Below are 23,645 nucleotides of genomic sequence, written 5' to 3'. Positions count from 1 at the left end.
TATCAATATTAAACACATATACACCAAATGGCACAGCACCCAAATTCTTTTTTAAAGAGTTAAATGAGGGAAGAAATAGTAAAACTTATACTAGTGGGGAACCTCAACTTTCCCTTCTCAGAACTACATAAATCTAACCATAAAATAAATAATAAAGAGTTAAAGAGATGAATAGAATTTTAGAAAAGTTAGATATGATAGAGAAAATTGAATGGAAACAGAAAGGAATATACAGTACCTTTTTCTCAGCTGTACATGGTATCTTCACAAAAACTGGCCATGTATTAGGACATAAAAACCTCACAAATGCAGAAAAGCAGAAGCATTAAATGCACCCTTTTCAGATCACAATACAATAAAAATTACATTCAATAAAAGGCTGTGGAAACATAGATTAAAATTTAATTGGAAACTAAAGGAGGAGGGAATCAAAGAACAAATCATAGAAACAATCTAATTTCATTAAAGAGAATGACAAAAATGAGACAACATATCAAAATTTATGGGATACAGTCAAAACAGAACTTATGGGAAAATGTATATCTTTAAATGCAAACATTAATAAAAGAAAAAAGAACAGATCAACGAATTGGACATGCAACTGAGAAAGAAAAAGAACACCTTAAAAATCCCCAAACACCAAAATGGAAATACTGAAAAATCAAAGGAAAGATTAATAAAATTGAAAGTAAAGAAATCAACTGGACTAATAAATAAAACTAGGAGCTGGTTTTATGGGGGGGGGGGGGAAACCCAATACATTAGACAAACCATTGATTAGCTTGCTTTAAAAAAAAAAGAAAGAAGAGAACCAATTTACCAATATGAAAAATAAAAAAGGTAAATACACCACCAATGAAGATAAAATTAAAGTGATTGTTAGTTCTTTTGCCCAATTATATACCCAAAAAGCTGACAATCTAAGTGAAATGGATAAATATTTACACAAATAAAAATTACCCACATAAAGAAAAGAAGAAATAGAATACTTAAATAACCCTATCTTAGAAAAAGAAATTGAACAAGCCATTAAGGACTCCCTAAGAAAAAATCTTCAGGATCAGATGGATTTGCAAATGAATTTTTAAAATAGGTAAAGGAGTCCTACCAAATTCCTTTTATGACACAAATATGGTTTTGATACTTGAACCACAAAGAGTAAAAAGAGAGAAAGAAAACTATATGTTGATTTCTCTAATGAATATTGATCCAAAAAATTTTAAATAAAATAGTAGAAAGGAGATTACAGCAATATGTCACTAAGATCATGGACTATGGCCAGCTAGAATTTATACCAGGAATGCAGGGCTTGTTCAATATTAGGAAAATTATAAGCATAATTGGCCCTATCAATAACCAAATCAACAAAAAGCATATATCTCAAATGATGAGAAAAAAACTTTTAACAAAATACAACACCCATTCCAATTAAAAATACTAGAAAGCACAGGAATAAATGGAGCCTTTTTAAAATGATAGCATATATCTAAAACCAAGAGCAAGCATTTTCTGTAATGAAGATAGGCTAGAAGTCATCCTAATAAGATCAGAAGTGAAGCAAGATTATCCCTTATTATCACTATTATTCAATATTGTTCTAGAAATACTAATTATAGCAATAAGGAAAAATGTTGAAGGAATGCAAATGGACAATGAGGAAAAACACTATCATTCTTTGCAGATAATATATGATTTAAATATAAAGGGTAATATCATAAGTAAATTAGGAAGCATAGAAAAACTTACCCATCAGATCTATGAATATGGGAAGAGTTTATGATCAAGCAAGAGATAGAGAGGATCATAGGAAGCAAAATGGACAATTTTGATTACATGAAATTAAAAAGATTTTGTACAAACAAAACTAATGCAGTCAAGATCTTTTTAAAAAGCAGGAAACTGGGAGGAAAAAAATTTACAGCGTTTCTCTGATAACAGCCTCATTTCTCTAATCTATAGAAAATGGGCCAAATTTGTAAGAATATCAGTCATTTCCAAATTGATAAGTGGTCAAAAATATGAGCAGGCAGTTTTCAGAGGAAGAAATCAAAACTATCAATAGTCACATGAAAAAAATGCTCCAGATCACTATTGATTACAGAAATACATATTGAAACAACTCTGAGGTACCACCTTGCATTTATCAATTTGGCTAACACAATAGAAAAGGAAAATGACAAATATTGGAGGGGTGTGGAAAAATAGGGACACTAATGCACTGTTGGAAGAGCTATAAACTGGTCCAACCAAGCTGGAAAACAATTTGAAATTATGCCCAAAAGGCTACAAAACTGTGCATATCTTTGACTCAATAATATCACTACTAGGTCTGTATCCCAAAAAGATCAAAGAAAAGGTGAAAGGGCCTATATATACAAAAATATTTATAGCAGCTCTTTTTGTGATGTCAAAGAATTGGAAATTGAAGGGAAGCCATCAATTGGGGAATGGCTAAAAAAATTGTGGCATATGATTGTGATCGAATACTATTGTACTATAAAAAACGATGAGCAGCATGGTTTTAGAAAAACCTGAGGAAACTTATATGATCTGATGCAAAGTGAGAACAGAACCAGAACATTGTACACAGTAATAGCAATACTGTAACAATGATCAACTGTGAAAGACTTGACTACTCTGATCAAGACAATGATCCAAGACCCAATTCCAAAGGACCCAGGATGAAAAATGTTATCCATCTTTTAAGAGAGAACTGATTTCATTTCAAAGAACTGAATGCAGACTGAAGCATACTTTTCTTACTTTGTTTCTTGCTTTTTATTTTTCATGTGTGACATGGTTAATATAGAAATGTTTTGCATGACTTCACAGGTATAATCAATATGATACTGCTTGTCTTTTCAATGGTGAGGTAGGTGCCAGAGAGAGGGAGAGAATTTGGAACTCATTTTTTTAAATGAATGTTATGAATTTTAAAAAATTTAAAAGAAGGTAATACATTAGCTCTAAAGGTCAGTTATTTTATGGGGATGCTCCCCAGCTTCTCTTCAAGTCTAGGAGGCAAAGTTATACTCTCGCAATCCAAGTTTTATGTCAATCAATTCATCACAAACTTGGGAGTATTACTTGCATGAAGACAAAGTGATAAGAAAAGAACTTACCCATCCCATATGTGAATGTAAAACTGCCATTCAATCCAGCGACAGTTACATCGTCAGTTACAGAGGCAGTTACGACAGTTACGTCAGTTACAGACACAGACACAGCTGAGGCAGGAGCTGCCAGTAGCAGAGCTGACCTACGGGAGGAAGCTGAACAAAGACTTCAGGCCAGTGGGTAATCTTATTACCATCGAGGGGGAAGCATGATTTTGCTTTACGCAATCATGCTTCTCTGTAGCCTCCTGGTTACTCTTGCAAGGCGTACTTATTGGGCCTGGAAGATTTTGATCAACATATCAAAATGGGGCTTCTGGTTCATGGGTTGGTTACTGTGGAGCCTAAATAAATGTTTTGATTCTTCTGCCTTCTACTTTGAGAGTTTCTTATATCCGGCGGTTCCGAACCTTTCAGACATGTTTATGATCCTCTTTGAGATTATAAACTCTGCCCTCCTGATACATTTGGCGACGAAGTGGATGGGATCGCTAGGTATAAGATCTCTATTTAGAAGCAGAACAATTCCAGAGGAAGAGATGAATATCCCAGGATGGGAGGATCCATTTTATTCCTCCCTAGCAAAAGAATTGGCTAAAAAAGCTGGACCCTGTGAAAACTGGGAACCAAGGCTACGGAGAGGAGATCCTAGGGATTTGGAAAAGTGTTTACGAGAAGTTGGGATTCAGTCAGGGGCATCACTATCTAGGCAAAGCTGGATAGTGTTATCAGCCTACCGGCTAGTATACGAAAGATTGAGATTAAGTGAAAGACATGGGGGCACTCCTACCCCACAGGAAGAAGGGGAATCTCAGATAGCAGGAGACCAAACTGACTCAAATGAGAACTTTTCTATTAATGTGGCTAAGAGCAACAGGAGACCAAAAAAGCCCAGAGTGCATTTCAACCCAGCCCAGAAAGAGCCTGACTGCCTGCTTCGTCCTAGCCATGGTGGCAGAGGAAGTGAGTGGGGAGAGAATGAGACAATGTTAGGGGCTGAGGCACAAAACACTACTGGGGTTCAGGATGTGCCTCACACAGAGAATAGGAGATGGTTAAATGATCAGACAAGGGCTCGACCCATACAAAGGAGGAAGACAGAAACCCGAGGTGAAGATTCAGTTACAAGGGAAATTCAGGAAGATTTCTCACCGCAAGAGGTCACAGATATTTTGAGTAGATTCAGCCAAAGAATAGGAGAACCATTGATATCTTGGATGGTAAGACTCAGTGATCAAGGGGCCGGTGGAATATCAGTAGATGGGACAGACTGCATGAGATTCATAGGTATCAGCCATGATCCTCTAGTTCAACAAGCTTTTAGGGAACATCATCAGCAAGGAGATGGTGATAGCAGGACTACTCTGTTGGCATTAGCCGCTGTGGGATGCAATAAGAGATATGCTACTGATTCTATGTGGCCCACTGAGCACAGACCCTGGTATTCACTTAGAGATTGTATCATGAGACTAAAGGAGGAGGTAATGAAGACTGCCATTATGACAGGAACTGCAGACAAATATTACAATGATTCAATGGAACTGCCTCATAGGAATTTAATAATTAGGACAGCTCCCCCTGCTTATAAACAACTAATTTTGAATTTATTACTTGGAGAAGTAGGGAGCCGTCTTACAACAGTGATAAATAAGATTTTACAGTTATATGACTTAGGTGACTGGGGAAGGGATAGATCTCCTCGAGAGAGAAGAGTGAATAACCAGCAAACTTGGCGCCAAAGGAGAGTAACAAGGAAAGAAATGTTTACTGCTTTATTGAGAGCAGGGGTAGGTTTTGAAATGATAGATGGAATTCCAACCAATGAATTATATAGAATGTACAGAGATAAAGGCCTTGATAACAGGAGAGATAGGGAAATAAGAACTGCTCCTGCAAATACTACAGATGTTGGACCTTCAAACCCAAGTGAATCATATGAAAGGGAATACTAGGGAACAGGCCGAGCCCCAGTCCAAATTAAGGAAATACACAGGCTGGATTGTAGACCTCACATTAACTTGACCATATATTGGAAAAATGGGTCAAGTACGGTAACTGAGGCATTAATAGATACTGGGGCCGAGGCCACCCTTATTTATGGAAATCCAGACAAGTTCAGCCATGGAACTCCTATTACCATTACAGGACTAGGAGGGACTGAAATATCAGCCAGACAAGTTAAATTGATGATGAAAATTGGACAGTTGCCCAAGAAAGAATATAGTGTGGTTATTGTGCCTATTCCTGAATACATCATTGGAATAGACATTTTGAAGGGTATGACCTTAAATTTACCTGAAGGGAAATACCAATTTGCTGTGAGGAAAATAGGCATTAATGCAGTCTTAGTGGGGAAAATCAAGATGGATCCAATCACTTTGCCCGAACCTTCTGAAGTAATTACTTTGAGGCAATATCGTGTGCCAGGTGGGCAAGATGAAATTGCCAACACTATAAGAGAATGTGTTGAGGCAGGAGTGTTAGTCCCTACAACTACTCAATGGAACAACCCTGTCTGGCCAGTCCGAAAATCAGATGGAACATGGAGGATGACAGTAGATTATAGACAGCTGAACAAAGTGACTCCTCCCTTGTATGCTGCTGTTCCAGACACGGTTACTTTAATAGAGAGAATACAAAAACATGAAGGGACTTGGTATGCAGTTATTGATTTGGCCAATGCCTTCTTTACGATCCCAATACACCCCAAGCAATGGAATCAGTTTGCTTTTACTTGGCAAGGCCGACAGTATACATTTACACGCCTGCCGCAAGGATATATTCATAGCCCAACTATTTGCCACAGGATTGTAGCTGAACATTTGGATGAATTAAAGTTACCTGGTGTACAGCTTACACATTACATAGATGACATCATGATACAGGGAAAGAATATAAAGGAGGTGGAGGAGAGTTTAGCATTATTAATTGACCATATGAAAAGCAAAGGATGGGAAATCAACCCTGCAAAGGTTCAAGGGCCAGCTCAAACTGTAAAATTCTTGGGGATACAGTGGAATAGAGGACTGCGAGAAATTCTCCCACAAGCTCGACAAAAAATCCAGGATTTTCCCACCCCTACCAATAAGAAAGAGGCCCAAAAGTTCATAGGGCTGTTTGGTTATTGGAGACACCACATCCCACATTTGGGACAGATTTTAAAACCCTTGTATAAAGTCACCAGAAAGAAATATGAATTTGACTGGGGACTTGAACAAAGTAGAGCTTTTGAGGAAGCAAAGGCTGCTATTCAATTAGCTCTAGACTTATGGCCTATGCAAAATGGGCCAGTGGAGTTACAAGTGACTGTACAAGATGACTATGCAAATTGGAGTCTGTGGCAAAAACAACAAAGCCGAAGTGTACCTTTAGGCTTTTGGTCAAGGAAACTGCCCTCATCTGGAGTGCAATATACACCTTTTGAGAAGCAGCTGTTAGCTGCATATTGGGCTTTAGTAGAAACTGAGCAACTAACTCTGGGTCATGAAGTGGTATTAAGGCCTGGAATTCCAATTATGACTTGGGTAATGAGTACCCCAGCTTCTCACAGAATTGGACATGCACAAGAGGCAAGCATAATCAAATGGAAGTGGTATATTCAGAATAGGTCCAGAGCAGGCAAAAATGGAGTTTCTGCTCTACATGAATCTGTGGCGAACATTGATACTGAGAGCAATGAAAAGCCCCTTGAATCTAAGCAACAGATGGTACCATCCTTAGTGAAATGGAATAATGGATATGACGGACTAAATGAAGAACAGAAGAAACATGCTTGGTTTACTGATGGGACAGCAAAATATTTAGGACAGAAGAGACATTGGAAAGCAGTAGCCTATAACCCCTGTACAAGGAGAACTCTGGAAAGTTCTGGGATAGGTGGAAGTAGCCAATATGCTGAACTGATGGCAGTGCATCAGGCCATCAGAGCAGAGAAAGGAGGACAATGTCATATATTTACTGACTCGTGGGCGGTAGCTAATGGATTAGCTACGTGGATGCCTATATGGAAGAATCAGAATTGGGAGATTCATGGCAAACAAGTTTGGGGTAAAGAGTTATGGGAAAATATATGGGACATGTCTTTGGTTACAGATCTGTCAGTTTTTCATGTTGATGCTCATGCAACCCTGACCACACCAGAACGTGAGTACAATGCACATGCGGATCGACTAGCAAAGATTGCTACTGAATGTATTGTCCCTACTCCGACTCCAACTGATGACCCAGCCTTAGCAAGATGGGTCCACCAGACTGCTGGCCATTTAGGGGTCCAGGCCACCCATCGATGGGCACAGGATCGAGGTATCAGTATTTCTCATGCGTTGTTAAAACAAATAACAGAGGAGTGTTGTATATGCCAATTAGAAAAAGAACGAACTCTTCCTAGGATAGTTACTGGAGAAATAGCAAGGGGAAAAGTTCCAGCCCAAATTTGGCAGATAGATTATATTGGCCCACTACCCCAGGATAAAGGATGTAAATATGTATGTACGTGTGTTGACACCTATTCAGGTGTACTAGTGGCTTGTCCTTATAAAGACGCAACTCAGAAAAACACCTGTAAAACTTTAGATATTGTAAGTTTATATTATGGAACCCCAATGCAGATTCAAAGTGACAATGGGTCACATTTCAAGGGCAAAGAAGTGAAAAGATATTGTGTGTTGAATAATATAGAATGGATATATCATATTCCATATTACCCACAAGCATCTGGGCTAATTGAAAGAATGAATGGATTGTTGAAAGAACAGCTGAGAAAATTAAGCTCAAATAATTCATATCGACATTGGAAGGATAATTTGTCTATTGCCTTACGTAATTTGAATAATAGACCCTTAGGGGGGAGTACACCTCTAGCCAGAATGATGACCCCAAATCTGCAGATCAGAGAACAGCAAACATGTGAGATTCAAAACATTGAATTTTGGACTGTGAGGGAAGATGTCCCACTACCAAGTCCAGGAACACCTGGTTCAGCAGGATATGATTTACATTGTATAGAGAATTTTAGGTTAAATAGGAAAGAGATAAGAAAAACCCCTACTGGAGTATGTATGAGAATCCCCAAGAATCATCTTGGATGGATATTACCTAAACCAGGATTAGCGGCTCAAGGAATACATGTATTGGCTGGAGTGATAGATTCTAATTATCAAAAAGAAATTGTTGTGACACTCCAGAATATGGGTAAAAAACCTGTACAATTTTGTAGAAATGATAGGATGGTTCAAGTCATTATTATCCCCTGTGAAAAAATACCCTTTGTGAAAACTGACCCTCCTCCCAAAATAACTACTAGAGGGGCAAAAGGGTCTTGCTCCATTGATAGAATAAAGTCAGGAGCTAAGGTATGGGTAAAACGGAAGCCAGATGATATTCCAAAGGCTGCAGAAGTTATAGCCCATGGGAAGGACAACACTGTAACAGTTGTTTATTCAGGGGAAAATAATTACCAAATCGTACCCCTGAACCATATATTTTACCGTGAATAGGTTATAATAATAGATTCACAGACTATTCTTTTTGTCCTTTGTTTTGGCTAACCTTGTTGCTAGTTTTGTTTCCTTCAGGCTTAAGCACCCTGCACTTTCCGGTGACTGCCTAAGCATGTAGCATTCTTGGAATTCCTGCCAGCTCGTTAAAGAAATGACCTCTGGAATGGGACTTTTTGGGGGCAGGGCCATCTCTACATCCAATTTCAGCATGAAGAAGCTATGGAAAATGAGACCTTCACCCCTCACCCCAAGATTTTGAGCCCCAATCGTTCAAGGGGGGGGGTGGAAATGATGATAGTGTTCTGTTTACTTATTTTGTGTTATCCTTGCTGTGTTGTTTTATTGTTATGATATTATTGATCCTATGTAATGGATACAAGGATTTAGGGGTGGACATTTGAATTATTAATAATTATTTTGGGGATGATTGATTGAAGAGATTATTTTGCTGGGATCTAGGGGTGGATCGCATTTGAATCGTTAACCAATGTTTGGGAATGTCACTGAATGATATGTTTTGCTTTATAATGAATGATATGTTTTAGTTTCCTTTGTAATTGGATCACAATGTATGTTCTAGGATACATGGCTGATTAGATTATGTATCCTATAACAAGGGGTGGAGTGTAACCAGAATGGCCTTTGTTTTCTTTGAATGACTCAGCTTACCTCATTGAGCTTCCCTGGACGCTGGGGCTTGCTCTTCCGGGGCAGGACCAGACAACTTCCTGTGTGATGAGTCATGGGGCTGGCTGAGGGGAGGTGTTAATGTCTATGCTAGGGGGAGGGGCCAACTCAAGAACCAATCAGCCCTGGTCATTCGGGCGGAGCTTGATGATGTCAAAAAACTCTATAAGAGGGGAGAGGACAGCTTGAAGATCTTCTCTTTCCTTTTCCGGTTTGAGCCAGAGGCAGTTACGACAGTTACGTCAGTTACAGCCACAGCCACAGACACAGCTGAAGCAGGAGCTGCCAGTAGCAGAGCTGACCTACGGGAGGAAGCTGAACAAAGACTTCAGGCCAGTGGGTAATCTTATTACCATAGAGGGGGAAGCATGATTTTGCTTTACGCAATCATGCTTCTCTGTAGCCTCCTGGTTACTCTTTCAAGGCGTACTTATTGGGCCTGGAAGCTTTTGATCAACATATCAAAATGGGGCTGCTGGTTCATGGGTTGGTTACTGTGGAGCCTAAATAAATGTTTTGATTCTTCTGCCTTCTACTTTGAGAGTTTCTTATATCCGGCGGTTCCGAACCTTTCAGACATGTTTATGATCCTCTTTGAGATTATAAACTCGGCCCTCCTAATACACCAGCCTGTCAAGAAATGCTTATTCTTCCAAACAAGTAGAATGCAACATATCATAGACTAATTGCAATATTGACACATTTCATGTATATAAGTAGGGAGGCTTCTGACAATAGTTAGAAATAATCCTTATTACATCTAAGTAATGGAACAATAAACATCAGCAGAAATGAATGATATCATATTACCTTAGACTATTATCCCTATCACTTGAGTGTTATTTATGAAGAAGCAATGTCAGTTGGTATACTAGTAGATATGAATCTGTAATAGTGCTTATTTTAAAAGATATTAAACACATACATTTATATATACATATATGCACACATAGAAGGAAATACTATGCATATTTAATTATTAAAATAATAGTAATAATGATAATAAAGGTATATTTTACTTGGTAAAAATAAAGGACTATCCCTGCCAAGCTAGGGGCAAAAATGTTTTATTTAAAAAAAAAATTATAATGTTACAGAAGAAAGTGATAAGGATAGCTTTGGTATTCCATTAACTCATAGCAACTTATACTGGTCAGGCACTTTTGCACTCTACTTTGTACTCTATTTCTATGTATACACATATAAAGGGATCCAAGAGTCTCAGAACTACATTTTCCAGAAGCTTGGATATGATCCAGTAAATGATGTTACCTCAGCTTGAACTCTGAATAGATGAGCATGCTTTCAGTGTGTCCAGTTAAAGAAACTGTGACAAAGGTCCAAGCTTGTTTGGGAAGGAGAGTAAGAAAAGGGAAGGGGAAGAAATGGCAAGCCAAGATCTAGCCATGATGTCCTTTCATGAGATTGCTTTACTGAGGGGCAGCACTGTCAGAATTGCCCAAGGTTTCAATGTTTGCCCAGTTTGTGTGCCAAGTCGAAACAACACTTTCTACAATGTCCTTCAGTTCTCATGCTGACACCCTACTGTGAGTGCCCTTTGCTGTAGATGCTAAATGTGAAAGCGGCAGAATGATTCCAGGATAGCTGAATAGGAAGACTGGGTGGGGAGGGGGAGGAAAGGTTGTAGCTTTGGGAAATAGTGGTTAGATTGCCTACTTTCTGGTTTAATTCCTTGTTATTTACTTTGCATTGTGCTTTAAGTAAATATCTTTTGCCTTACTATGACATTGCATGATTCATTTTAGCTTGGCTGGGGGAGATGCAGTTGAAATGGGGATTTCTGAGCTGTGAATCGATATAAATAATTACTCCTTGAGTACAATGTCTATGAGAATTGCCATAGAGGATCACATTAGGGGTCTTTGTTGTTCCATGCATTTTAGTTCACACACACACACACACACACACACACACACACACACCCCACAAATGCATGCACACTGAATTATAAACCTTTTTAGGGTAAAAACTACCTCAAACATCTTTGTATTTCCACGCAACATCTAGTAAAGTAGGGTCTTGATACATATCTAGTTGAATTAAATGATATACATATTGAGACAAAACACGTTGAATGAATAAATGAAAAAAGGATTTATTAAGTTCTCACTGTATACAAAGTACTGTGCTAAGTATTGCAGGATACAAATAGAAAAGTTTCTCTGCTCTCAAGAGGCTCACATTCTAACAGGAGAGGATGAAATGGAAGTAATGATCATTGCATTTAAGTTCCTTGCTTCTAAAAATAGAATTATAGAAGCAGAGACTCTTAGACTTAGAAGAAACCTTAGAAGCCATCTATTCAAATCTCTTTTTTAATATATATTTTATTTTCCTCCAATTACACATTAAAACATTTTTTTAAGTTTTGAATTCCAAATTCTGTCCTTCTGATTCTTCTTCCCATCCCCCCTCCCTGAGGCAGTAAGCAATCAGATAGAAGTTATACATGTTCAATCATGTAAAACATTTCCATACTAGTCATTTTGTAGAAGAAGACTCAAATAAAAGAAAAAGAATGAAAGAAAGAAAGTGAAAAACAGCATGCTTTAGTTTGTATTCAAACAATATCAGTTCTTTCTCTGGAGGTAGATAGTAGGCTTCTTAATGAGTCCTTTGAGATTGTCTTGGATCACTGTATTGCTGAGAATAGCTAAGTAATTCACAATTCTCCAAAGTACAATATTGCTGTTACTGTGTACAATGTTCTCCTGGTTCTGCTCACTTCACTTTGCATCACTTCATGTAAGTTTTTACAAGTTTTTCTAAAATCACTCTGCTTGTCATTTCTTATAGCACAATAATAGTCCATCACAAAGATATACCACAGTTTGTTTAGCCATTCTCCAATTGATGGGCAGCCTCTCAATTTCCAATTCTTAGCCACCACAAAAAGGGCTGCTATAAATATTTTTGTACAAATGGGTCCTTCCCCCCTCCTCCCTTTTTTTGGTGTCTTTGAGATATAGACCTAGTGGTGGCATTGCTGGATCAAAGGATATGCACAGTTTTATATCCCCTTTGGGCATAGTTCCAAATTGCTCTTCACAGTGGTTGGTTCAGTTCACAGCTCTACCAACAGTACAGTAATGTCCCACTTTTCCCACATTCCCTCCAAAATCCATCATTTTCCTTTTTTTTATCATATTAGCCAATCTGATAGGTGTGAGCTGGTACCTCAGAGTTGTTTTAATCTGCACTTCTAATCAATAGTGATTTAGAGCATTTTTTCGATATGACTATAGATAGCTTTAATTTGTCTGAAAACTGCCTGTTCATATCCTTTGACCATTTTTCAACTGGGGAATGTCTTGTATTTTTATAAATTTGACTCAGTTCTCTATATATTTCAGAAATGAGGCCTTTATCTGAGATCTTTGTTGTAAAAATCTATTCTGTCTTATCCTATGCAGGAATATCAGTCTACAGCATCCTTGTAAGAAAAAAAAAACTATTATATGTATGTGTGTGTGTATATATACATAAATATATATACACATATATGCATATATATACACACATGCACATGCATATGTATATGTATGTATATACATATTCACATACACATGTGTGTATATATACATATATGTGTGTACACATATATATATGTAGAAGCAGTTCAAGTAGGTCTTAGCCATTTGGGGTTTCTAAACTAAAACTGAAATGCAAACGCTACTGGTCTCCTCAACTTTTGAATTGTTTATCTATGACTGGTACTTAGAAAATACTTTCCCCTGGATAAATTATAAAAAGTAGACATTACAAATAATATAATTATGTGACTAGTTTAAATATTAAATTGAGTAACTTTTCTGTCTGGATATAATTTGCTGTAAGTATCTAAATGTAGCATTTTTTCTTCCTGGCTCATGCTGGGGGAGAGCTTGGCTTTTTCCACCAAGCTTCACCTTCTCTCAGGGATACCTAGAAAACATCCTGGGGTAATGTAGATAACCTCAGCCAGCTGACCTGGGGGTGGGGAATGGGGTGGGGACTCTTGAGGAATTAGGGACAACTGAAGGGATACTGGGGCTTTTATGAAGCCTCTAGACATGTAGACAGAAAACACACCACCCAGGACTTTGGGGTTGGGGAAAGTACAACAGATTGTTAAGCCACGTCATCCCACTATGGTACTGCTTATATAAAAGAACTTGGAAATAATAGGGGTAGGAAATATCCTTGGTCCCTAGGTAAACTTTTTTATGAGGGCAGAAGATGGTAGAAACCATAATAAAAGGAAAGATTTCAGAGTAGAAAGTTGAACATGAGCTGTAATGGTCTGCATTTCATCCGTAGTTAAGGAATGTCAGAAGTATCTGCCTAATAAAAGGGGAGATAACAAGTAAAGTATGGCTTAGAATTTTTTTTACCTGGGTCCAAAACAGTTGAGAGTAGAATAATGCCACAAGGGAATGTGTGGTGAGGAGCAGTGACAACGAAGATTGGGGGAAGGGAACTTACAGTCTGGCCACAAGAGAAATTGTGCCAGGAGTGGCCCACTACCTTTGCCCCTCAACCTATTATACAAAACTCCTCTTCATCATCTTCTTAGTTGCTTTTCCTCCAAACTCTTACAGAGGGAGTACAAGTTGGCACCTTAGGAAAAAACCTTAGTCATCCTGCCTAAGTTACAGCTCTGGTAAACTATTCTGCAAGAGCTTTGGAGAACTATAAAAGACAAGAGGGACCAACAACTACCTGTTGGGAGACGTGGATAACCACAGCAGGTGTTGTGCTGAGGAATTACATAAAGCAATATCTATTAGATTACTAATTTACATGACCAAAGGTCACAGATTTCTGAGGGGTTAAGAAAAAGCTCATTGGTAGATGTTGATACTTTCCATGAGTTCTGAAAAGAGGGATTATTTGTTTTCTTTGACTTGAAAATAAACTTTTTCTTACTTGAGTTTTGTGAATGATGTGCTTGCAAGGGGTGCTTATGACATTATCATGAGATATATCTTATGATGAAATTTCTAGATTATTTTGGTGGGGACAATGATAGGTCAGAAATCCTGCTAAATGTACACAGATCCCTTCATGCCTCTAACGTAAAGGTTTCAAAACCCAACTAAAGTAATACAAAAAAAGGGCACTGGGTAGAGTAACATCTCTTTAGGATGGTTTAGAGGTAGCTTTTCATGAAAACCAAGAAAAAAGTTAGATGGCAACTTCTGGACTCTGCGATTTGTTATTATTATTTTAATTATCACTCATCAGTATAGCACATTCAGGTTTCATTAAGTTTCCAATAATGGTATAACAGAAAGAGCTGGGTTTGAATTCTACCTCTGACACCAACCAGCTATATGACCATGTCAGGATCCAAGATCATCCCTCTTTTTATATTTCTCTCTTTTTACTATTAGGAGACACCCTGCTTTCCAGAGCTAAGGACTAGCAAGCAAGCTGTGCCCTAAGCATGGCATAACAACAATTCTCAGTGCTCACCCTCTGGATCAACACTGTTACAACTAAATCGCAGAACTGATGGTCCCTGAGCTCAGCAAGCACCAACAGTCCCAGGGAAGAAGACCTTCTACGAAATGGACTTTTTGCCACTAGACAACCTTGCCTCACTGTTGCCCATGTGCCTCATCACTGTTGCAAACTACACTGTTTTGATTCTTTATCTAGCCACAAATACATAAATCAAGGTTTAGCCCCACTGCGTCGAGTCTCCTGCTAGGAGTTGAATTTCCCTCCCTCAAGGAAATAAAGAAAACTTTTTGCTTTTAACCTGTGTGGGCTCCTTGGTATTTTTGGAGTTGCAAAAACTCTGTGACTCTTTGGTCATTTGTTACCACAGCTGACGACCACAATAATATAAGGCAAAATATGATAAAGGAAATAGAAAATGTTATAAACATGTTACAAAAATTCAGAGGACAACACCTGGCACAGAATAGGTACTTAATAAATGCTTGTTCCCTTCCTTCCCCTTCCCTATGAGCAAGTCACTCACACACCACAAAAGCAGTTTCCACACCTAGAAAATAATCATACTAATACCTACCATTTATATAATGGTTAAAGATTTGCAAAGGGCTTTACGTGTGTTAACTCATTTGACCCTCATAACAACTGTGAGGTAGGTGCCATTATCCTCATTTTACCCTATTTTTTAAAAGTTTTAAGTTTTTATTTTTAGAATGACAAAATGTTTTATTTAAAGAATGAAAGTCAGTCAGATTAATATCTTCAAATTCCAGTAAACTAAATCTTTCTAGAGTCTTTTAATTATTGTTAAGCATTTTCTTTAGAGGATAAGGATTTAAAAAAAAAAGAGGTAACTTAAACCCCTACATGGACCTTTCTTTTAAATATGAAACCAAAGGAAACACTTCAAAAGTCAGCATTAGCCGAGAAGCAGTTGCATAATTACAACCCCCCTTCCTGAAATCTTACAGATAAAGAAACTTAGCTGAAAAAGGTTAAGTGATTACCCAAGGCCAAACAGATAGTACAAATTTGAACTGAGATCTTCCAGAATACAATGTATGTAAAGTGCTTTATAAACCTAAAGACTCCACATCAGTTATCCATCCAGCTGAGAATGATCTGGTTCTCCTCTGAATTTTCCTAACACTTTCTATCTCTTTTATCATATTTTGCCTTATAGTTATTTGTGTATGCTTTTGTCAGTATTAGACCATAATCTTTTTAAGATGAGTCCTTATCTTAGTCATTCCCACCCCATCCCCCACTCCCACCCCCACCCCCCACACAAACAATTTGCACGATAGGAACTGGTCCCCTTGTCATTAATACAATCAGAGGGAAACTGCAGAAAACTTATTTTTTCCAGTCCATGTACTGCTGGCTCTCTAGGCCAGAGTGAGCAGATTTCAGATCAAACTCATTCTCTTTCTTAGAGTTTCACATCCCTATTCTTTTGCCTAGTTGATGAATTTTATCCACTCAAAAGGGCAGTCTTCATAAGGAAGCAAGTGTTGCATGCCTATTTCCACGAAACACCCAACTGGCTTGTTATAAAGCAATCAGGACCACATGCCCCCATTTGCTAAATAGGCTGGGGGCAGTGATGAAGATACAAGATACGCTCCTCGGTGAGTTCTAACTGGCTAACTGTGACTATTTGGGTCATTTCCATTTCCATTGTGGGCAGCCACATTCATTACTCAAATTTTCTTTCCTTCTAACCAGCCCAGTTGGCTTAATCTCATCACTAAGGTAAATTAGTTAGTGGAAAAAGAAATGTCCTATCTTACCAGGTACTCCAACTTTCCAAAGCTGATTAGCTGGTTGCATATTTTAATCCTTTCTTTTATCCCATCCTTTAAGGAGTGTCTTCTAGTTCTGTATTCCAGTATTTAATTACTCAGGTACTATTTACCCTACACATACCATTCATGATTTTATAGTCTTCAGTCATTTTCCCTCTCAGTCTTCACTGAGCACTCTAAAGAGACCTAAAGAGTTCTGATGTCTTTTAGTCCCACGATTTCATTGTGTCTTTATCATTTAAGCTGCCTTCCTCTGGACTTTATCTGTTGTATTATAAAGAAAAGTTCTTTGAGTCTACAGCACAAATATGTTCTTATTCCATAGGTTCTATATTTAGCCCAACAACACCTATTTATAATCCAATAAAACATTTTCTACAAAATACTTTAAAATACCCTCAGGGAAACATTATTCTGACATTATTTCCTCTATAGTTATATACATGTTTGAAGTCACTTTCACCACAAAACAAATGATGGATCTGCATTCATGTCTGCATGTAAATTTGTTTTATTTTTTTATAACTATGACTAATGATTCTTGAAATGTCTCTCACAACAGACTTGATTGACAGCTAAGTGCTGTGTCTTTTATAGCAAACAAAATTGACAGCCCTTAGGTACAGAGCACGTTGTAACCTGAGTGGCATTATTTCGTCCATGTACAAAAAAGTGAAATACAAAGGAAAAAATTTTTAATTGTTACTTTTTAAAATTCAACTATTATACTGGGTAAATGTATGACTATTGTAGGATAGATCTACTTGTGGGGAAATGATGAGGAATAGATGGGTGGATTCTAGTGTCCCGAAGGAATTCACTCAGTCTCCAACTTACAGGCATTTATTGGAGTAATGTACCTAAGTGGGCCTGTTCCCACGTGGGAGAAACAGAGCATAGGCAGCAAGCCCTACTCCTCTGCTTCCCATAGAAGGCAAAGGCAGTTATTGGGATTAGGTGTCTGGTTTAAATCCAATTTTATGGAATGGGGGAAAAGGGACAGGAGAATGGGAGGAGGGGATATCAGCTTAAAGATAATAGGAAAGGGAGATGGGGAGGACTACTCCAGGATGTCGAGTAGTCCATATAGATAAGTAAAGAGAATAGGAAAAAGGAAGGGAAGAGTCCTCAGGTTAATTGGTGGTGTTTTGTGAAAGTAAACAGATAAGTCCACGATTGGGGGCTTCAATGCATAGTCTTCTTTGATCACTTTTCTGGCTGGTCACACCTGGCATTTTATCTCACATCTCACATCTTGCATCCTGCTTGCTCTGTTGGCCTCACCTCATCAAAATGATAGGCACATTTTTATACTAATGCAAAAGATTAAGACTGAATGACTATGCCAGTAATAGATCTCTAATACAAAATATCTGAAATACCTCAATGAAGCACATTACTTATCACCCTGTATTATATGTATATTGTTCATTTAGCTAGGTTTAGTCTACACAATAGAGAATAAATTGACTTTACCAAATTTTGAGGCTATTCCATTAACATCAATTTAACTTTGTCATTTTCCTTGTGTGGGTTAGACTATGGAAGGAAAAAAAAAGTTCCTGAACAAAATATAGACAAAGGGAGACCTCTTTTTCAGAAACTATTTGGCTTTATTTTACATATGAGTTCACAGACTATGTGAATGTTTGATCTGCATATGGATCTTCCATTGTCGATTTTATAAAGAAAATGTAATAAAACTCCCACAAACTGTCACATCTCCCTATCAACGTGCCTTTTAGTACAGTTTTACAATCTCAGATAAACTGTTAACCCTAATCCTTCTCAGGGAATCCGGTGTCTAAATGATACTGATTACACTTTTCCACATGAGATACTCAACAAATGTGTCACCAACTATTGTTGCTGACCAAGTTCACACTACAGACCATGTGAGAGAGCTATTAGATATTTTACATAAAGGATCACTAGCTGGGTCTTTAAGTATTTTTGTTAAGGAGTATGATAGAAAAGTACAAAAGCACAGAGTTGTCCAAAGTTCATAGAACCATGAACCAGGAGAACAATTTTGTTCTAAATTGGATTTATGTGTCTGGGGGTAGGGAAGTAGGGAGGGAAAGGTCAACCTGGACCAAAATTATAGGATTCAGCTGGGGCTGTAGAAGTTGGAGAAGGTGGGAGGGGAGGTGTAGGACTTCTAAACCCTTTCAAAATGTTTATTATGCTTGTTGATCCTGTGATCTTACCTTCTTTCCCAAACCTGCTCCTTCTTCACTCTTTTGGCTGAGTGGCCTCACCATTTGCCAAATTTTCTCAGAAGCTCTGATTTGTCATGTCACTCCATTAGCAAATGGCAGAGTTGAGATTAAAGTTTAGGTCTTTTTGACACTTAAGCTAATGCTCTATTACAGTTGATCTGGGCATTTTGGACTGAAAGATCTCTAAGATGTGGTCATCTTATCAAACTGATCAGGATTTGAGCCAAGGTCCTCTGACTCCAAACCTAGTGTTCTTTCAATTACATAGTGCAACCTCTTTCACCTTTCCTGATGAAAGTTATCTAATTCTTAACACAATTTTAACTAGAAAAATCTCTAGGACTTCTGAAAATGTAGAACAATGGAAAAAGTACTAGGTCAAATCCCAATTCTACAATTTACTATGTGACCTTGGCCAAGTCATTTCTCTCTTTTGGATCTCAAATTGCTCAGAGGGATCTCTAAGGTTCCTTCTAACTTTAAATCTATAACCCCATGATCCTTTTCCAGGGTATCTACTTCAGCCTTATACAAGACTTCATTAGACGAGTATTTATTTTATGTGCATAACATATTGCTCACAATAACACAAAAAATCATAAGATCCTCTATTTTTAGAATCCTACAATTCTCAGGAGGCAAGATATATGTATAACTATGCATCGATTAAGTAACAATCCTGAAATGAATGAGGTAGAAATGTAAGTGTTGTGAGTCTTTCAAGAAGGAAAAGATTAATAGAGCTGCAGTGGTTTCAAAAGGCTGCCCCGGGAAGTGGAATTTTTAACATTTCTGAAGGAGTGGAGTTTGAATAAGCAGAAATAGGGAAGGGCATTCCGGGTAGAAGAATGAGTACAAGCACAGATTCATACAACGCAAGAACTTCCAGGGACCTTAAAAGTCATCTAGCTTGAATTTGAGAATAAGTGTGGTCAACTGTGGTAGGAAATAAAAGCTGGAAAGGTAGAGAGGTGGAGGTGTGGGGGTAGAATACTAAAAACCTTTATAATTCAGACCAGCATTGACCAAACTGTGCCCAGGCTATACATTCATTCTCTCATTCTCTCTCTCTCTCCCATATCCTTCCTGAAGGGGGTATCAGAATACTCTACCACTCACTATCACTTCAATACTCTCTCTTTACTTCCTTTAAGCGGCACCCTTTCCTTCTTGAAGTATACTCAATCAAAATTTCTACCCAATCCAAATTATGAAGGCTGTGGTATACTGACCCCAGGATATTTGCCCTCCTTCTCAATGGGTTTGGCACCTGGATCACCAACTTCCTTTATTCCCCAACTCTTGCAATAGTACTAGGTTTCTCATTATCTCTTATCTCCCTATCCCCCAACTTTTTCAGAGAACATTCTATGTGAATTCCCTCTTCTCCAATTCTCTTAACCTCAAAACCTTTTGACATTATCTCCCACTCTTTCTTCCTTTCCCTAGGTTTCTGACAAAGATGTGGCCCTTCTCCTTGCCTCTCTATGAGCATTTAAGTCCATACAAGGTTCTCCAGCTTATTGTACCCTCAATCATCTCCCCTCTCTTTCTTATCTTCACGCTTTCCCAATCTACTGGTCCCTTCCCCTGCAAATCCAATGCTCTTTCCTCAACATTTATGAAACTCAAGAGTAGAGAGGATAAGGATGTAGCATACCCCTAGGATAATAAGACAAGGCTGAGAAATTTTGAAATAAAGAAAATTCAATTTAATAATAATAATAATAACAGGCTGACAATCAAAAGCAATTTGTTTGTGGGTTGAGAAGTCTGGTAACTGCTGCAGCTCACTGATTCAGGGTGCTAGGGCACGCTCCGCCCGGCTCCTGGTCTGGTTGGTCCGCACTGCCCACGCTGAGCTCTGCTCTGCTCAGCTCCGCTCCCCTCCGCTCCCAGCTCTGTGCAGGATAGACCTTACCCAGAGACTATCCAGGCTGTCCTGGGCTAGAGCCCTGCTTCCCTCTGCCACTTTGTGGGTTCTGCAGTTCTAGAATTGGTTCAGAGCCATTTTTTATAGGTTTTTGGAGGGACTTGGGGGGAGCTCATGATAGTCCCTGCTTTCCAGCTGCCATCTTGGCTCCTAGGCTTCCTGATGTAATGGAAAGGGATTTATAGTCAGAAAATCTGAGTTCAAATTAAGGCTCTGCTATTTAAAACCTTTGTGACCTGGGCCATGTTAATTGACTTTTGTGAGCTTGGGTTTTTTATCTGTTAAATGAGGGTACTGGCCTCAATCATCTCTAAGGTCCCTTACAATGCTAAATCCTCTAATTTCCTACCCTGAAAGAATGAAGGCACAGGAGAGTTAGCGTTTCTCATGTGATTTACCATCAAGGGGGCTTTGGTAGTGATCTGGCACCTTCAGTAGCTTCTCTAGCCTCTCTGCCCCCTCTTACCTCAACAAAATTACTACAGCTCTCCACTGCTACTGAGTCGGATGGAGCAAAACATCCATTGCTGCACTAGAGCCTCAGGCTCCAGGACTACAATCTCAGGTAACTGATGCCTCATCATCAGGATCCAATTTGGACTAGATACTCAGATACCAGTCTGTCAAGACCTCATTTCTACTTTAAACATAGTAAAAACAATACTGTAACAATGATCAATTGCAAAAGACTTCTCTATCTAATCAACTCTATCTAATCAAGACAAGGATCTGGGGGGCGGAGTAAAGGCAGGGACATGAATGAGTGCTCCCAAATTCCCCTCCAAACAACTTTAAAAATAACACCTCAAGCTGCATTCTGGAGTGCTAGAACTGACAGAAGTTCAGGGTGAAATGACTTTTCAGCCAAGGACAATTTAGGAGGTGGGCAGGAGAGGTTTGTCACAGGGGTGGTAGTCAGACCTGGAGCCCAGCTGCCTCTGGAACTCTCAACCTACAGAAGGGGTTAGACAACTGGTCAGAAGGAGATTATAAGGAATCCTTAGCTGGCATTGCATGCAGGACTCTCTCACATTGCCCACACAGTTCTGGGTCAGTCCCAGAGAACACTAGTTTACTAGCACTTGCATGCAATCAGCCACAGGGGTGCAGTAGCCCTGTTCACAGTTCCAGGACAGAGAAGAGTACTGTGGTCACCCACAAACCAGGGCACAGGCCAGGAGAGCAATGATCACACATCTCTTTAGATCACACCATCTTGGAAGAAACAAAACCTAGACCCCCAAAGCTAGCCCTGAAAAGAGCAGCAAGAGAGGTCTAAAGCTTGGGACAGTGCCCCCTCAATTCCAGGAGCAGAGCCCACCTTTAACATAAAGTTATACGTCACGAAATAGGCTGGAAAAGTGAGCGAAAATTAAAAAAAAAAACACTTGACCATAGAAAGTTACTATGGTGACAGGGAAGATCAAGGCACAAACTCAGAGGAAGATAACAAAATCAAAACAACTACATGCAAACCATCAAAGAAAAACATAAATTGGTCACAGCCCTCCCTCTCCCAATCCCCCCACAAAAATTCCTGGAAGAATTCAAAAAGGATTTTTAAAAACCAAGTAAGAGAAGCAGAGGAAAGACTGGGAAAAGAAATGGAAATGATGCAAGAAAATCATGGAAGTGTAGTCAGCATTTTGGTAAAGGAGGCACAGGGAAATGCTGAAGAAAATAACACTTTAAAAAACAGAATGGGCCAAGTGGTGAAGGGAGCACAAAGATTCACTGAAGAGAAGAAAGCCTTGAAAAGCAGAATTGGTCGAATGGAAAAAAAGAGGTGCAAGGCCTTCACTGAAGAACTCATTAAAAAGTGGAGCTGGCCAAATAGAAAAAGATGTAGAAAATTCCACTGAAGAACTCCTTAAAAAGTAGAGTTAGTCAAAAGGAAGAGGAGGTACAACAGCTCACTGAAGAAAATAATTGCTTAAAAATTAGAATTGGACAAGTGGAAGCTAATAACTCCATGAGACACCAAGAAACAATGGAACAAAATCTAAAGAATGAAAAAAATTGAAAAAAATGTGAATGATCTCATCAGAAAAAAACAACTGACCTAGAAAACAGATGCTGGAGAGATAATTTAAGAATTACTGGATTACCTTAAAGCCATGATCAAAGAAAGAACCTCGACATCGTATTTCAGGAAACCATAAGGAAAACTGCCCAGATATCCCACCAGAGGACTGAATGACTAGGGATGGTGGTGAATAATGTTACATCCTGGTGTAGCTGAAGTCAAGAGAATGGGCCTTGGTAGAGAGAGGGCTGGTTGACTGCTAAATCTCCTTCTGGACTTGTCTTTTGCTTTTCTTTGCAATGCCTGTTACACAGGGGCTTAGTAAATGTTGATGTTGGACCATTCGTAAGGCTGCATTCTGGTAGAGCTATACTCAAGAGAACGGACTTTGATGATGGTTACGGATCTTTCCAGCCTTGAATCTTCGATTTAGTAAAAATAGAGATAATAATACTTGCATTTCCTACCTTAGTGGGTTCTCCTGAAGAAATGCCTTGTAAATCTTAAAGTGCTATAGATAAACATGTGACATGTTATTAAGAAATACCCTGGAGAATTGACTTGCTGTCTGACCATAAAGAAGAGGTAAGTGTCAAAGACAAGAGGCCAAGAGTTCGGTCCCTCTTAGGGCCAAGCACCATTAGTCCCTTTGGGAATACCAGGATGGCCAGGAAACCCGAGCATGCTTCAAGGCTGAAGGTGCTGCTGGGGTTTCGCTGCACCCCAAAGTTAAGGATTCAACCTAGTTCCAAATCCAAGGAACCCGGTACTGCTCACTCGCCCCGCCTTCCCCGCTACCCAACCAATCGCCGACGTGCAAAATAGAACAAGGCTCCGCGGAGGGTATACTAGTGAGCATGCGTGATTGCTAGACTTCTTTCGCGGCGTC

The 23,645-nt window shown here is 38.8% G+C and overlaps 1 long non-coding RNA gene across 1 annotated transcript; it reads left to right on the top strand.

The window, feature by feature from the left end:
- Positions 1-10,652: 10,652 nt before the first annotated feature.
- On the top strand, positions 10,653-15,067 carry LOC118845744. The gene is made up of 2 exons (XR_005010142.1): positions 10,653-10,848; positions 14,698-15,067. It is a non-coding gene; the product is annotated as an uncharacterized LOC118845744 (long non-coding RNA).
- The last annotated feature ends 8,578 nt before the right edge of the window (positions 15,068-23,645 follow it).

Source organism: Trichosurus vulpecula, chromosome 4 (assembly GCF_011100635.1).
Source record: "Trichosurus vulpecula isolate mTriVul1 chromosome 4, mTriVul1.pri, whole genome shotgun sequence".
Classification (NCBI taxonomy): Eukaryota; Metazoa; Chordata; class Mammalia; order Diprotodontia; family Phalangeridae; genus Trichosurus; species Trichosurus vulpecula.
Note: the sequence above shows the minus strand (reverse complement) of the source record. Positions and strands in the feature narration are given on the sequence as shown.